At 40.2% G+C, this 16371-nt stretch overlaps 1 protein-coding gene across 5 annotated transcripts in view; it reads right to left on the bottom strand.

Moving 5' to 3' along the window:
- Positions 1 to 16371, bottom strand: part of LOC103039171 (phosphatidylcholine transfer protein) — a 133320-nt gene that overhangs the window by 64204 nt on the left and 52745 nt on the right. The window contains exon 7 of one of the 5 annotated variants that reach the window (XR_007438389.1): positions 7041 to 7128. The exons of 3 other annotated variants lie outside the window; for them this stretch is intronic. The gene's annotated coding sequence lies outside the window, so the exon portion shown is untranslated. Of the gene's footprint in view, positions 1 to 7040; positions 7129 to 7207; positions 7282 to 16371 lie in introns of those variants that run through there. One more of the 5 variants, XR_007438388.1, reaches the window with a different exon arrangement.

Here is a 16371-nt window from a genome sequence, read left to right as displayed (position 1 = left end):
CGTTTGACTTGCAGCATTGTGTGTAGCTGTTCTTAAAAATCATTTAAATTAAATAATAGTTCTATGCTTCTATGTTACAGTGTTAATTAACATAATTCTGATTATATTTCGCTCATTCAATCAGCCCGAAAACAGACAGTTTATGGGGCGGATCGGGTCGGGCTCATAATGACAGTTTATGGTTCGGGCTTGGGCAGAATGTGCACGGGCTCCGGCTGGGTCGGATTTTTTGGGCACGATCTAAGCTCTATTCTCTTTTGGTGAAGCTGTTATATTAATACCATTTTAACGGGCATTAAATTGTTGTTTTTGTCCATTATTTTGTTTTATATATACATATTTCTTTTGAGTGTGGCTTGGTTTGTTAAATTTCATCCCCAGACGCGTTTTTCCGCTTTTTTCAGTATTACAAGTTTTAGTAATTTTCTTTGGTTGTGTGGAGAATTTCGTTTTATTTTTTTGAAATTCGTTAGATTATATTTTTGTCAACATTTTGGGTTTATTTTCGTTTGTTATTTTTTGTTATTTTTCTAATAATAATAGTAAATGCATAATTGATTTCCTTTTTTTGACGGGCGAATAATAAAAAGTAACGCGATAGTTACTTTTACTGGTAACTAATTACTTTTATAGTGGAGTAACTCCGTTAGTAACTCAGTTACTTTTTTGGAGAAGTAACGAGTAACTATAACTAATTACTTTTTCAAAGTAACAGCTCAACTTTTAGCGACCAGCTTCTGCAGCACAAAGTCGTATTCTGAGACTCTCTGCTCTCACGCTATACATTATAATGAGCGCATGCCATCGTAAATGGCGCAAGTTACTATGGCGACCAATACTTAACAAAATACGGCAGAAACAGCCTTCTCTTAAAGGGCCAGGCTCTTAATTTCAGTGCATTGCTTCTCACACTGTATTAAAACTGACATACGGGTTACACTTGCATGGGAGCTCCTAACTCTATGTTGGCTGAGGGCTATACTGATCACTCTATAGCATTTTATTTTCTTCCATTTACAGTTTTTATCAGTCGTTTTGAAGCATTTCTCAAATAAGAATTAATATTTGCACCACACTGTGAGCATTTCTCAAAACAGTTTGTACAAACAGCACAACATAATGGATGAGCAGCAAATGCTTGTACTGCACTCTAAATCCTTTATCCATTCCCCAAAGGTAGATATTTATATCAGTGAATGTGTCATCAGAATAAACAGTTCTTTAGTCATCAATTATAAACAAGTCAGATGATAAAGTCAGATGATAAAATGATTAGTCATGTGATCGTCTTTTAGTTTACTCTATAAGGGCTTTACAAAATAAAAGTTTTGATATCTGAGTGAGAATTATCAAAAAATTCTGCACTTTTTCTTGTGAATCATAAATCAGTTTCAGCAGTACAAAATTACACATTACTGTTTATGAGAACCTGACTACAAGAAATTGGACAGAATTCACCTTGATTTCATTGTTTATACAGTAATTTATAGACAGATCATGTCGTTTTACCACAGAAAAGACAGACAAGACTGCTCAGTACATAGTGTTTCATCAGATTAAAGCCATCTTTATCCTCGTGTATACTTTTGCTTTATTCCAGTTTTATTACGTTACATTCCAGAATTTACAAAATGACTTTTATGAATTTCATTCATTATTATTCTGAACACGGTACTGTTATGAATTCATATTAGATGTTTATTTCTAAAATCACAGCAATGGTCAGATCACAGATCGCGCACTGTACTGTATACCATTATACACGATCAATCATAATATTATGACCACCTGCTTGTTTCTACATCCATTATCAAGTTTTCAGCTCCACTGAGCAAATAGGAGCATTTTAGTTACTCATCAATTCAGAAGATATTTTCCAGAAAAATTCTAACAGAAATGTATAAAATCTGCTCTGATAACTAGTTTAACTGAATTGAATGTAAATATGTTCCTAGTGAACTAATGGTGAGCTGTCCTGGTGGGTAAGCCAGTTCAGCATAATAATGCACAATATATTTTGATCTGCATGACAGAAGCAATTGATAGTGTGTACAACAGCAGACAGTTGTACAAAATAATTAGCTGTTTGTATAAAATAAATGAGAAATTGCCTCTGTGATGAGCACAAATGACGATGTGCAAATTCAATAACTGATTTTGAGAAACTGATGTGAAAAATGCTCCAAAGCAACAGAGAAAAACTGTAAGCTACCTATTTATGTCTATCTATAATATTTCCATTGTCTTCAGTTATATCTTTAGTTGTAATTATATGCAATGCTGTGAACAAGTATTTGTTTTTATCATGCTTTTTCTTCACATTAACACAATTTTAATATCAGACAAAGATATGAATTTGAATGATAATACCATTTATTACAGGAACAAAAATCCATTCAAACAAACCTGGCCCTAAATTACTTGCCCATAAACCTAGTAACTTGGTTGTTCCACTCTTGGCAGCAACTGCACTCAAGCTTTATCGATAATTGGCAATGAGTCTTTCACATCTCTATGAAGTTATTTTTATCCACTCTTCTTTACAGAATTGTTTTAATTCAGCCACCTGAAGAAATGAGTATGAACCGCCTGTTTAAGATCAAGCCACAGCATCTCAATCAGACTTTGAATAGGCCACTCCAAAACCTTCATTTTTTCATTCAGAGGTGGGCATGCTGGTGTGCTTTAGATGATTGTACTGCTGCCGAACCCAAGTACGCCTGAGCTTTAGGTCAAGTATTGATGGACAAACATTCTCCTTCAGTATTTTCTGGTAGATAGCAGAATTGTAGTTATTCACACACTTACACATGCTAATGTGAAAAAAATCCATAGTGTCAAAGACACTCTTTCCTTCACTAATTACACCATTTATCATTCCTGTGTAAACAGCCTTGCCACACTGTGCTGCCTTCTTCACAGCACAGGCCAGGCCGACCAGACTATGGAGTTTAAAGTTAAACACTCGTCTCATATCTGCAGCATTCAGCAGGGTAACGATATAATAAGAACTATGGGTTCCCTGCTTGAGCTGGCCTTCAGTTTTACAGGCCCAGCAGCCCTTCGGTAATGATGCCAAACAGCAATCAGAGGACTCCTTGCTACTCACATCTGCTTTGTGGGTTTAAATATTTCAAGAAGAAACGCAGTTAGGGAGATGAGTAAAAAGGAATTAGAGAGGGCGCAAAATAATATAATAGTTTATCTTGATTACTTTTTTAATTCAGATATTTTCTGTAGATTACTTTTTTGTCAGTAAAACACTTAAAAGAAAAAGAAAAGTGTCAGGAACAGGTTCACTTTAAGTGCTCTTTAGACAGCAAGGCATGGCCATAACTGAACAAGCAGATCTGAGACGTTTAGCATAATATCAGTGTCATGCAAAACCTTGTTTTACAAGAAGAGGAACAAAGTTTTACCTTTTGTGGCAGACAATTCAATGCTAATTCATAAAAAGAACAGTCCTTTTTAAACCCCTAACAGTTCAAAGAACCATTTCTGATTCTCCAACGTCAAGGTACATTCTGAGTGAAGCGCTGGACCTGGTTCATCCTGGCATTATCCTGGCAGTGATTATGGAAGCTTCTTAATTCAAAAACAACCCAGGCTGCTTCTCATCTCTGTAAAAATAAGACTGCTCAATTAGTAGTCGAGTCTCTGATGTGGCTCATCTCCACAATGCCCTGCCTTTCGGGTTTGAGCCCAGGCTGTCTGGCACTTCAGCCTCGTCTCTGGTGCCCTGATAGACATGCAGGAATCTCTCAGAGCTTGCCAAAAACCACAAGAGGAAAACCCTGATCCCATTTAAACACAGGAGCCCCCTCCTAGGAATGCAGCCTAGCCACACACACACACATTTTCAGTTCTAGACCTTTTTTTTTTTTAGCATTTTTTCATTGGATCCCACAATCAGTTCAAAACCGTTTTGTTTGTAAGTGATCCTCAGAAATATGGAAGGCGTCTAACAGTTGTGCACTTTCATTCACTAACAGAAAGAAGCTTATTTATAAAATGACTTTGGATTGGCTAGCTCTGACTGTGAGTCTGCTTCTAAACAACTCTTTATGAATTGTTCACACACCTCAAATAACGGATGATGTTGCTGGGCATGCATAAAGAAAAGGGATTGGTCAGCCTGAGACCACACCCTAAGATATATACCTGAACCCTGTTCCTAATAGACAGATATTAGCCAAGTCTAATTCATTGTACATGGGATCCATGTGTCTTACTGGCGGTGAAGAGCCTATGGCTTCATTAAACTGCTTCAAGTCCAACACAAAGCCAGTACGAGTGGAAATATGTGGGCAGCAGGGTATAATGCTAAATAAGCTGGATAAATAAGCTTTATGAGAGAGACAGGGAGCTGCAGGCAGAGCCCCAGAGGAGGCCTTAGGAGTCTGCCTGTGTAATTGAGTTTAATGCCCTCCATCAAAACGCTCACCGTTTGCACAGCTCTGCAGTAAAAAAGAAAAGCGTGCTTATATATAAAAGCCCATTCAGCGAGAGGGACGCCTGCACTCGGCCAGAGACTCCTATCTGTAATTGTAATCTATTAAGAATCACAAAATGGCGGCAGGGGAGAGGGGAGGATATCCAGGCTGAACGTGTGTTTAGTTGCCTCTGGCAGACAGAGCGGCACCTGAGAAATCTGAGCAGACGTTTAGGCCAAGTCTGGATCCTACCCTAAAAAAAAAAAGTAGATCACTTATATCACGTTCTTAAGCTAATTAGCCGCTTGTATATTACCAATCAAAGACGTGCTCCCCTCGCTCTAACAAAACCACTGGCCAAGAAACACATTTGAAAGAGTCTGCCTGTGGAAAGAAAATAGAGTTCAAGCACCCCAGTTTTAACTGAGGGCATTCCAGAGGATTGTGAATTGTAGAAACAGTATTTTGAAGGACACTGTTTTAATTGTTTTTATCATAACAGATGCTACTCTCTTACCTTACAAGACTCATCAGAGTTTCTGAGTTTGATCTCTGGAACTACATTAGCCCTGTTTTCCCTCTGACCCATTCAATCATATAGTGTAAGCTGACATGGGCTAAAAAGTATAACATGCCTAAACACCAATATTTAAGAGATAATTATGCTTATTTGTTATTATTTGCTTTTAGGACCAGAACAAAATCTGTTTTGTCACATTTGTCGTTAATCCTCAATAAAGCTATCTTGAGTATCTTGACTGTCAAAGTACATAGTGTCAAATCATTGTGTGTACCAGGGGTCACTAATTTCAGTCTGGAGGGCCAGTGTGCCAATATCCTGCTTATAGACAATTAAAAATAGCAAAAAGCCAAAGGAAATATTTTTCCAAATGGATTTAAGAAAATCCTGTTAGCCTGTTATTGTTTTTAATATCTGTTACAAAATCTGAGTATATTATGATATTACCTCGTGAGCTGGTCAGTCTGCACAGATGTACCTGAAAAATAGTTCAGTGCTGGTGGGAAATACAGCATGATCATTCTACTGGGTTTAGTCCTCCAGTAGATTCTTCAAAAATCTGTTAATGATAGTAAACTCATCACTCACCCTAGGCCATGTACTCAAAGCCTTTAAAACAGCTGTAATTAAACCTCTGATCAAGAAACCAAATCTTGATCCTAGTGTACTGTCTAACTATAGACCTATTTCAAACTTACCCTTTATTTCTAAGATTTTAGAAAAAGCTGTAGCCCAACAACTTTGCTCTTACCTGCAAAGAAACCAGATCTATGAAAAATTTCAATCTGGATTTAGGCCTTATCATAGCACTGAGACAGCTTTAGTTAAAATAACAAACGATCTACTTATAGCCGCCGACCAAGGCTGTGTTTCCCTACTGGTACTTCTCGATCTGAGCGCAGCCTTTGATACAATAGATCATACTATCCTTTTAGAAAGACTAGAGAACATGGTCGGTGTAACCGGAACTGCGTTAGCATGGTTTAAATCGTACTTAACCGATCGCTATCAGTTTGTGAGGTTAAATGATATGTCTTCCAGTTATACCAAGGTAAGATATGGAATTCCACAAGGCTCTATATTAGGACCGTTATTATTTACATTATATATGCTCCCACTGGGCAAAGTTATTAGAAAACATGATGTGAATTTTCATTGTTATGCGGATGACACGCAGCTCTTCATATCAGCCAAACCTGATGACAGAGTGAGATTAAAGAAAATCGAGGATTGTGTAGAAGATGTAAAATCATGGATGTTGCGTAACTTCCTCCTATTAAATAGTGATAAAACAGAAGTTCTCCTATTAGGCCCCAAAGCTGCTAGAAATAAATTATCAGACTTAATGCTAAATCTGGCTGACTTCTCAGCCACCCCTGGTTCAGCAGCTAAAAACCTTGGAGTTATCATAGATTCAGATCTAGCATTCGATAAACACATATCTAATGTAACTAGAACAGCTTTTCTACACCTCCGTAATATTGCCAAACTAAGAAATGCCCTATCACTGCATGACGCAGAAAAATTAGTACATGCCTTTATTACCTCAAGGCTAGATTATTGTAATGCGCTACTGTCTGGATGTACCGGCAGTAACTTAAATAAACTTCAGCTAGTTCAAAATGCTGCAGCCAGGGTCCCCACTAAAACTAGAAAATTTGACCATATTAGTCCAGTACTATCAGCACTGCACTGGCTTCCAGTCAAATTCCGCATAGACTATAAAATTCTCCTGTTAACGTATAAAGCCCTACACGGGCTCGCTCCTGAGTATTTACAAGACCTCATCTCCTGTTATGAACCACCGCGATTACTTAGATCTCAGGGTGCTGGTTTATTAGTAGTTCCTAAAATTCAGAGGAGCTCTGCAGGAGGAAGAGCTTTCTCTTATAAAGCGCCTCAACTCTGGAATAATCTCCCCGAATATGTTCGGGACTCAGACACAGTCTCAATCTTTAAGTCTAGACTGAAAACTTACTTGTTTAGTTTAGCTTTTGGTAATTAATGTTTTTCCCTTTAGATAAGGCTGCAGATTCAGGGGTTCATGGACAGAGGAAATTGTGGTAAACTGAGATGCTGGTGCTGTTGTTCTCCCACTGCACACGGTCACTCAGGTTTGTGGACGGTGGAGTGGGTGGATGCCAGTGTTTCAGGGAGCCTCCATGTCTATGTTACCTTCTGGCTCTCTGCCTTTAGTTAGGCTGTTTTATTTAGATCTGCCGGAGTCATTTGCCACACTCTGATAATGTTTTATATTCTCTGTTTTACATAAATCCAGTCAAAACTAATTCCATCTCTCTGCCTTCCTCCGAGTTACTGACTGCCCACCTGTCTGACCCGATACCGAGGGATGTTGGACCCTCAGGCTCTCATGTCCTCTGTCTGGCCAGACTGGAAGTTTCTGAAGTCAGCTCTTCTCCATCACCCACCACAGATCAGCTGCTCATCATCCATCTTACTCTATAAGCCATTAGTGGAGCTGCTATACACCTGAATATATAAAACCTATGTGGATGTATGAAAGACTTTTTAAAATTAATTTAAAAGCCATTTGACCAGTGGTAGGATGGTCCCCCCTTTAATGTGAGTCTTGGTCCTCCCAAGGTTTCTTCCTCCTCCTGCAGCTCTGAGGGAGTTTTTCCTTGCCTCCGGCGCTCACTGGGGGTTCTGTATTATGTATTGTCTATGTTTAATGTTTTGCCTGATTCTTTGTCCTGTAATCATGTTTCTGTAAAGCTGCTTTGTGCCAACACCAGTTGTAAAAAGCGCTATACAAATAAATTTGATTTGATTTGATTTGATTCAAACATTGGCAAGAACATGTCCTACTAAGAAAAGTGCTAATTCTAATAAAAACTTCAATAAACAGAAATCAATGTTATACTATTTGTAATCTTTGTATGGTTCTTTATAGGTTTATTTTATAATCATTTTTAACTAGTGTCACATAATGTGCCTTATACTTCAGTAATACAGGATTTCTTTATAGGTAATGTACTTTAATCACTGACAACGACACTACTCATAATTATATTCTATAGAGTAAGAAATATGAATCTGGGGGTAATTACACTGAATGTTAACTTACACTAGTAAGAACCAGGGGTGTTGCCATGTTTTCCTTCTAAAGCTAAGCTAAGTAAACTTAACTGCAGGTCTTTAAAAAATAAATATATATATATATTAAAGTCAAACGAGTACTGGATGTTACTCTACACAGATGTCTCTCCTAAAACTGTTTTTTTTTTTTTTTGCGTGAGTAAAGTGCTTCCTTTATTTACAGTAAGCTCAGATGTTCAGATTTCCACTAAGGCTGGGTGCAGTAGCATTAACATTAGCAATTAACCACTAGTGCCAGCCACGGCTAGCAGCTAATGCTGCCCAACAGCAATACACTGGGGAACCCTGAGTATTCCTGTATGCCAGGGGGATATTAGCTAGCAGTTCGTCCCACATAGCTTATTTTAACACCGTAAACACGCAGATTACAGGCCGATATACTCACCTCTAAAAGCCAAAAGAGCTAGCGCTTAGCGTGGTTAGCGACTCATGCTAATACTGCTGGAGAACTAAACTGAAACTCCTTGTATAACGCTGTACTTCAGTGAAGTGGCTTAATTGCTCCTTAATACCTGACTGGTAAAATTCATATGTAAGGCGCATCAGATTATACAGCAAATTGACGATATTTGGGAAAAGTAGAGGATTTTAAGTGCATCTTTTAGTGCGAAAAATACAATAACGACTATTTTTACTATGATGACTTGATGGGCTACTTTTAATAACGATATCAATTAATTAGTGTGATTGCAGTATGCAATCCATATCAGGAATGGTGAGCTTGTATACAGCTTTCCAATCGGACTTTTTCGTAAAAACTTCGTAAGGGTGTGTTTTTTGCCCATTGAAAATTAATGGGGAGAATTTTGCACGCTCGTGTACGTCACAATTTTTGAGATACAAAGACGAAATCTGGATGGTCAATAGAACAATAGCTTTCTTTCCGGAAATATGCGAAACTGAACGTTACGTACTACGAATTTGCCCTATAGGAATGAATGGGGCCCATCGAAGGATGACAGCTAGAACTCCAGTACTGTGCGTGTATGGAGCAGCTATGGGATAAAACAGCATTAGGTCAAAAGTTTGGACACCCCGGCACACCAGCCAGAGCACCAGTGTTGTGAGTGTATGGAGGAGCTATTGGATAAAGCAGCTATTGGTCAAAAGTTTGGACACCCGCACGGCCAGAGCAACCTAGCGTGCATAGCTGAGTGATGACTTCGCACGTTGCTTAGCAACCCCATAGCAACCACCACAAATAACATAGCAACACCTTAGCAACCACTTAGCAACACCATAGCAACCATCATGGATACCATAGCAACACCTTAGCAACCACCTTGCAACACCATAACAACCACCACAGATACCATTGCAACACCTTAGCAACTGTTCAGGTTTCTTTATTGAGAGTGAGAGAGAACAAAACAACAGTAGAACAGCATTATGGGTATAAACTGCGTCAATACACAAACCCATCAGAAGGTGGCAGCATATACAAGGGAACAGGTTACTAACTATTACAACATGCCTCTTTTTAAGTGGAACTTTAGAGCTCTTCAAACACTTCCAACATGTCAACACTGCAAAATATGAGCATATAACAAATAACTTTTTTTTTTTTTTTTTATATATAACATGACAACCATAGACTTGTAGGACAGAGGTCCCAGGACATGTCTTACTGTAGGCTAGGTCCTCAGCACCTGCCTTTGTACACAGTGTACACAAAGTTGGGGTCTTTTGTGGACTTGGCCTCCCGACCAGATCGCCTCAGTACGGGTGATGGAGGCACTGGTTTCAAGGGGACCGGGATGTTGACTGGAGGGTTATCAGGCATTGCTGCATGTGGAGTAGACTTGGTGGCAACCTTATTGGTCACCTCGCCATCAGTGGTGCCAGGTGAGGCATCATCACCACTGTCAGGGACGCTGAGATCTGCATAATGGGGTGCCGCTGCTCGTGACCTTAATGGATATCGAGCCTTGAGGTCATGTTGGTTGAACCTGAGTCGACTGCCCGTTTGTGTGATGATCCAGTAGGAGTCTGGATGTTTGTCGGCAATGTCTATGTAGCCTGCTTTCCACTCTGATGAGCAGTCCTCGGTGTACCAGATAGGCTGCCGTGATGCGTAGTGTACCTGTGGGGCATGTTGAGGTTTCAGATGGGCTGCTCTCTTGTCTGTGAGGTTGAGCTTCTGTTCCTCAGTGAGGTGAGTGGAGTCAAGTGGCTGACCAAGCCGAATGTTTATGCGTCTGCTGAGGAATAACTCAGCTGGCGAAGGCAGGTTTGCACTGATTGGGGTGTCGAGATAGGCCAGGATGGCTAGTGTGATGTGAGCATTAAACTTCTTGAGAATGTTACGCACAGTTTGGATTGCACGTTCGACTCTGCCATTGCTTTGATGGTGGTAAGGGCTGGTGGTGGTGTGGTGAATCTCAAACAGCTCACAAAACTTCTGAAACTGTTCTGACCGAAAACACGGACCATTGTCAGATATGATTTTCTCTGGTAGGCCGAATCACCTGAAATTCTCATTCAGGCGGGCAGTTACAACACTGGTGGTGCTGCTTCGTAGTGGGTCTATGAAGACATAGCCAGAAAGATAATCGATGGACACCAGGATAGGCTGGCCTTCCAAGTCCATAAGGTCGCAACCCAGAACCTCCATGGGTCTAGTCGTGGATATTTGCCTCTCTGGTGGGCAGGGTTTCTTTGCACCATGTATTTGGCACTCATTGCAGCGATTGACAAGATCAGTGATGTCATCCTGCATCTTTGGCCAGTAAACTGCACGTCGAGCTCGCTGGAGTGTGGCAGATACGCCTTGGTGGCCATCATGTAAGCGCTGTAGCATGTCTGACCTCATTGTTGATGGGACAACTACTCGACTACCCTTCATTATGAGGCCGTCAGTGCATGAGAGCTAGTCACGGAAACACCAATAACATTGTAATGTACTGGCAGTTCTTGCATACTATCAGGCCACCCATTGCTGATCAGCTGACCTAACCTGGAGAGCACAGGATCACACTTGGTTTCCTCCTGCAAGATTGCCAGGTGTGTATGCCTTATCCTGAGGACCTGGGCGATGTTGACATCCAAGCCTGGAATTGTCGGGTCTGAGCCAGGTTTGACCAGCCTGGACAATGTGTCAGCCAGAGGGACGTGTTTGGCACCAGCGTATTTGACATGAATGTTGTAAGTGCGGAGTCTCAAAAGCATTCTCTGCAGGCGTGGTGGAGCAAGGCTGATTGGCTTACTGAAAATGGATTCCAGTAGTTTGTGATCAGTGTGAACGTCAACACGTCTTCCAAACACATATACATGCAGCTTCTCACATGCAAAAAGCACTGCCAAGAGTTCTCTTTCTATGTTCGAATACTCACTCTCAGTAGCGGTCAGTGACTTGCTCAAGAACTTCACTGGGTGTCCATCTTGTAGGAGCACTGCCCCAAGCCCTTTTAGGGATGCATCTGTCTCAATAACCACCTGCTTGACAGGATCAAAATGTGCAAGCTTCATTGCTTGTGAGATCCCTGCTTTGACACTGTCAAACTCAGTTTGCATTTCAGCAGTCCAGGTGTAACAAACATCTTTTTTCAGGAGGCCACGCATGCTGACTGTTTTCTGGGCCAGATTTGGGATGAAATTGGACATGAAATTGACTAACCCCAGGAAACTCTGTAGTTCCTGTTTGTTGTCTGGAGCGCCGAGCTGTAGGATGGCCTTTACCTTTTTGGGCCAAGGTTCCACACCGTCTGGGGAAATTATTCTTCTGAAGTACTCAATATGTGTCTTTTTTACCTGACACTTGTCAGGGTTGAATTTAATCCCAGCCACCTTAGCTCGGCTCACTGTCTCAAGAAGGTGGATGTCATGACGCTCTTCAGTGGAACCCTGGATTTTCACATCATCTGCACAAGGAAATGTGCCTGGGACTCCCGACAGAGCTTTGTCCATTTGAGCGCAGAAGATTTCTGATGATACAGATAGGCCAAATGGTAAGCGAACAAAGCAGTATTTCTCGAATGGGGTGTTGAATGCGGTCAATGGCTGACTTTCTGGGCTCAGCTTCTGTGTCCAGTAGCCACTTTTAGCATCCAGGGTTGAGAAGTATTTTCCATTCTTGAAAGTGTTTTGGGCATCTTCCCATGAAGCAGTGTAATGAAGGTTGCGCACTAAGCATTTGTTTAAATTCTTGGGGTCAAGGCACACCCGAATATCACCATTCTTTTTGACGACTATCACCAGATTGTGAACCCAGCTGGTTGTTTCTGGGCATGGGCGTATGATTCCTTCTGCCTCCATGCGATCCAATTCATTCTTGAGCCTGGGTAGTACGCTCACCGGGACCGCACGTGGGGGGAGTTGTACAGGTATGGCACCTGGTGTCAATTGCAGCTCTGCCTCGCCATCAAATAAACAGACAGAACCATTGAACATTTCAGAAAATATGCAGTACAGAGCTTATACTTGGGCTCGAGTTTTGCAAGCAATTCAAACTTGTCCAAATATCCAGTGTGTGCATTCAGTGAAACATTAATGTTGAGGCTGTGCATGTTACAGAGAAGTCTGACATAGACTATGAGTCTCTCCAAAAGAAATGGCAACGTCACTTACCCCTGGGAAAGGAGACAGGTGATCCCCTGGAGGATTTGACACGTTTGTAATGATAATTTCAACTGTGCGGGTGATGCCATTGCATGTGACTTTTGTTTTGATTTTGCCACTGACTGGTATGCTTGCTCCAGTAACACTACGCAGTCGGATATTGGCGGAAAGTAGGGAGTTCTTTGTGATGTTCAATTTAGGCAAGAGTGAAGTTGGCATACACGTTGTCATTGCTCCAGTATCAACCTTTCCTTGTAGGCAATGGTCGCCTGTGGTGTGGAAAATGACATCAGCCATTACCTCACGTGCATGAGCATTTGTGGGTTGAATAGTACTTATGTCATAGGCATAGTCACATGCATCTTACTCTGCACTCAGTTCAGTGTCTGCTACTTGAACTGCGTTAGTGGTTTTTTACTGATTCTTTAAGCCTACACACTTTTTCAAAGTGACCCATTTTTTTTGCAGAAATTGCATTTAACATCTTGAGCTGGACATTTATCACGAGCAAGAGTCTGTCCACCACACCATCTGCATTCCCTGTTTGAGTCACCTGTCACAGGCTTGAACTCACGGTGGGCATAACGGGGATCAGTCACTGGCTGCTTCATTTTCGGCTTACCTCCCCGCTGCTGGGATCTGCGTGATGGATCGTGAGAGTATGTTGCATGCACCTGTGTTTCGGTGAAACGTTGCATTGTTGCATCCACAGACTCGTATCGCCGTAACATGTCCAAGCACGTTTTTACTGTGACTGTTTTTTCTTTAGTCATTAGCTTTCGTTTGCATTCGACATTAGTGCAGCCATGAATTAATTTATCCACAATGAGGAAATCAGAGCCTTCGGGAAAGTCAGCCTGTTTGTGTAGTTCAAGAATGCCACTGTAAAATGCGGTAGTATTCTCACTAGTGATCTATTTTGCATTGTAAAAGTCCTCTCTTGCCTCGCGAAAGTGTGTCGAGTGTGTGAGGATTCCATCAAGGCAGTTTAACAGCTCGTCTACCGTGGTAACTTTACATTCAGGGTCTTCGGCTTGCTTGGCTTCAACAAGCCGTTCAACTTGTGCACCAGCCCATATAAATACATGATTTAGCTTAACTTTATCATGTTCCTCGTGGAGGGGGCCATTAACAATTCGTTCAACTTCTTTGCGCCACAACCGGTATTGACTATAAGCATCACTGGAGTTCCAGTCGACTTGCGTCTGAGGTTTGTATTGCTGTGCCATGCTTTACTCATACTGAGATATCCAGCTGGATAGTTGGCTTGAAGATACGATAGACAGTCCATACATACCCCTTCTAGAAGCATTACACACAAGTTTCTATCAAGTTTTCTCCTCGTACTTGCCATGTAATGCCGCAATGTCCAAATTTCGGGGTCACCATGTTCAGGTTTCTTTATTGAGAGTGAGAGAGAACAAAACAGCAGTAGAACAGCATTATGGGTATAAACTGCATCAATACACAAACCCATCAGAAGGTGGCAGCATATACAAGGGAACAGGTTACGGTAACACTTTATAATACTGTTTCATAGTTAATAGGTAACTAAGCAGGAACTAAGCAGTAACTAATGAATAGTGCTGCATTAACACCTAAATATTTTCTATTAACTACCAGGGAGTACTGAATAATTACTCAGTAGATAGTACTGAACTAATGATTATAGTAGTTCACTATTAACTCCACAATAATTACTGAGACTTACATATCTCCCAGAGAACTACTCACTAATTATGTCTCCTTTATAATAACTATTCATTAATTACTGCTCAAATCAACATTAATTACTGAAAACCCTTACATCCCACCTGGGGAACTATAGATCTAAATCAGGCATATTTGAGTTAAATGCATATTAATTGAAGGCATATTTGAATTAAGCAAGTGACACCATTTGTAGTAGTGGTAACCTTAATTACCTTATTATCCTCAGTTCCTTCCAAATATTAGCAACATATAGTAAAATACTTCAGTGTGTATTACTCTGCTTAACCATCAATTTTGGAAGAAAAAAACATTATAACGTAATATTATTGCATAGAAGACATTGATGAAAGTTCTCCAGAAGGCATCTAAGACTCTAAGAATGACTGTAAGACTGTAATAATGTAACAATCATTGCTTTAATACTAGGTATCAGCCTTATAAAAGTGTATCTTCAGCGTTTGCAGTCTCAAAGAGATTTATTTTACTGTGCATTATAAGAGCAATTACGGTAATTTCACAGCGGACGCAGCTCTCCTGGTCCTTCGTGTAAATTCTCTGCTGTGCTGCTGCTGTTGCTGCTGCTGCTGGAGGAGGATTAAGAGAAACTCTGCTGCTTTCATATTTCTGTATTTGATTGAAAATAAACTAGTAATCAAGATATTGAGATCTTTTCCAGCTTATTTTACCCCCGGATCAGAGGAGGCCTCTTTGTGGGTTGTTAACCAGCTTTAGGATGTGTGTTAGCTAGCTAAGTTAGCTAAGTTGTGTGTGTGTTAGTTAACTGGCTAAGTTAGCTAGGTTATGTGTGTGTTAGTTAACTGGCTAAGTTAGCTAGGTTATGTGTGTGTTAGTTAACTGGCTAAGTTAACTAGGTTATGTGTGTGTTAGTTAACTGGCTAAGTTAACTAGGTTATGTGTGTGTTAGTTAACTGGCTAAGTTAGCTAGGTTATGTGTGTGTTAGTTAACTGGCTAAGTTAGCTAGGTTATGTGTGTGTTAGTTAACTGGCTAAGTTAACTAGGTTATGTGTGTGTTAGTTAACTGGCTAAGTTAGCTAGGTTATGTGTGTGTTAGTTAGCTAGTTTAAATGTGTGTGTTAGTTAGCTAGGTTATGTGTGTGTTAGTTAGCTAGTTTAAATGTGTGTTAGTTAGCTAGGTTATGTGTGTTCGTTTGCTAGCTAAGTTAACTTTTATATGTGGGTTAGTTAGCTAGGTTATATGTGTGTTAGCAAGTTAAATGTGTGTGTGTTAGTTAGCTAGGTTAAATGTGTGTTAGTTAGCAAGCTAAGTTAGCTAGGGGAAATGTGTGTGTGTTAGCTAGGTTAATTGTGTTAGCTAGTTTAAATGTGTGTGTTAGTTAATTAGGTTAAATGTGTGTTATTATTATTATTGTTATTATTATTAATGTATATTTCCCTTTATAATACTGTGACATGTTCTGCAGTAACTCCTAAAGAAGAACACAGTAACTCCTCAGTAATTAGTAATTAGTTACCATGTTTCTCACTTTATAATACTGTGGTATGATTTACAGTAACTCCTAAAGAAGAACAAAGTAACTCCTCAGTAATTAGTAATTAGTTACCATGTTTCTCACTTTATAATACTGTGGTATGATTTTCTTCCTAAAGAAGAACACAGTAACTCCTCAGTCATTAGTAACGGGTTACCATGTGCTGCTGTTAACTCCCGAAAAAAGAAGACAGGGACCCCTTATTAATTATCTATGAAGAACACAGGGATGCCTAGTCCGTTATCTAACACAAATATTTATTCATTTAAACATGATTTCCCCCAGAATAAGGATGTAGGACACAGCCTACAGTAAAGCTGTATGTGAGCCATCACTTCTACTGAGCACATCTCCAGGAGGACTGAAGAAGAGCACCTGTAACACACTGACAGAATATTACAAAAATGGGGGTTAAGCAGACTACTGCACATTTCAGTGTGTCTTACATTTGGAAGATATTGAGCATACTAAGGAAGGTTAATATATGATAAGTGGTGTCACTGACTTTAATATCAC

The sequence above is a fragment of the Astyanax mexicanus genome, chromosome 3 (genome assembly GCF_023375975.1).
Source record: "Astyanax mexicanus isolate ESR-SI-001 chromosome 3, AstMex3_surface, whole genome shotgun sequence".
Classification (NCBI taxonomy): domain Eukaryota; kingdom Metazoa; phylum Chordata; class Actinopteri; order Characiformes; family Acestrorhamphidae; genus Astyanax; species Astyanax mexicanus.
This window is presented reverse-complemented; position numbering and strand designations above follow the sequence as displayed.